The sequence below is a fragment of the Sorex araneus genome, chromosome 2, assembly GCF_027595985.1.
Source record: "Sorex araneus isolate mSorAra2 chromosome 2, mSorAra2.pri, whole genome shotgun sequence".
NCBI classification, from domain to species: Eukaryota; Metazoa; Chordata; class Mammalia; order Eulipotyphla; family Soricidae; genus Sorex; species Sorex araneus.
The window spans coordinates 34876273-34877727 of NC_073303.1; positions in this window are offsets into that span (position 1 = coordinate 34876273).

Here is a 1455-nt window from a genome sequence, read left to right on the forward strand (position 1 = left end):
CCGACGGCCATCAGCTTCTACAAGCATGGCTCCGGTATGTGACCGTCAGGACTATTCCTCCGAACAGCTTGGCCACACGGCCTTTCCTGATAAGCAAAGAGAGCAGTGACACACGCGGGTTTACGTGGCGGGGTGTGTGTGTGTGTGTGTGTGTGTGTGTGACTGCTCTCATCTGAACTGAGCATTAATTTACGCGCCGTGCCACCCTGGGTGAGGAAAGGTGTCTGTCCCTTCCCCCTGCCCCCCTCCCACTGCCCCACAGCGTGGTGGCTGCCACTTTTTCAGAGCCTATTAGACAGCCAGGTATGAGACTGCTTCAATGTGACACATGGGGCCTCTCTCCCTGCCCCGAAGAGGCCCCAAGTTGCCACCCACAAGCGGCTCCTGACTCCTGAACAGCCATGATCTCAGAGGCACAAAAACTAATCTCAGAACCCAGAGGCTTTTGACAGAAATCCCTCCAGACTGATTACTAAAATATCAGAAATCCAAAATCGCATGGTTGCAAAGCAGCCAGGTGACATTAAATGCTCTTCATAATCAGCAATAGAAAATAAATTATCTAATGATGCCTTTATGGCAGGTCTGATTGTTGGGGAAAATTCCAAATAATGGTGGGTCTTTTGTCAAAATATTGAATGTGATCAAAGTGGAGAGTACAGTGGAAAGCATCTGCCACACAGACAGGGGGAGGGGTGGGATGGAGGGTATACTGGGGTGGAAAATGTGCACTGGTGAAGGCATGGGTGTCTGACCACTGCATGACCGAGATTTTTTTTTTTTTTTTTTTGCTTTTTGGGTCACACCTGGCGATGCACAGGGGTTACTCCTGGCTCTGCACTCAGGAATCACCCCTGGCCGTGCTCAGGGGACCACATGGGATGCTGGGATTTGAACCCGGGTCGGCCGCGTGCAAGGCAAACGCCCTACCCGCTGTGCTATCTCTCCAGCCCCATCATGACCGAGATTTAAACTGGAAAGCTTTGTAACTGTTTTCACGGTGATTAAAAAAATTAAAAAAAATATTCAAATAAGAAAATTCAACACCTGGCTCTTTCCTCCTGCAAACTCCTTAGAGACAGCAACAGTGAATTAGAGACATGTTCAATAAACTTATTGTCTTCAGTCCCCTCTAATCTCTGTCTTTCCTTTATAACTGAAGCACCATGATTTACAAAGTTATTCATGATTGGGGCTGAAGAGATAGGACAGCTCCTTCAGCTCCTTATCTGTTTCCTGGGAACTTGATGGTAGAGAAACTTTACATTACTTACTGAAAATCCAAAATGCCGACCTAACGTTCCTAAAATGGTAACAGGATTTTAGAAATCTGACTATCTAGAGTAACTTCCCTCAGAGTGTGTGTGTGTGTGTGTGTGTGTGTGTGTGTGTGTGTGTGCGCGTGAGTGCGCGCCGGTTACTCTTGTTCTTAGGAAAAGACACAATCCCCTTGCG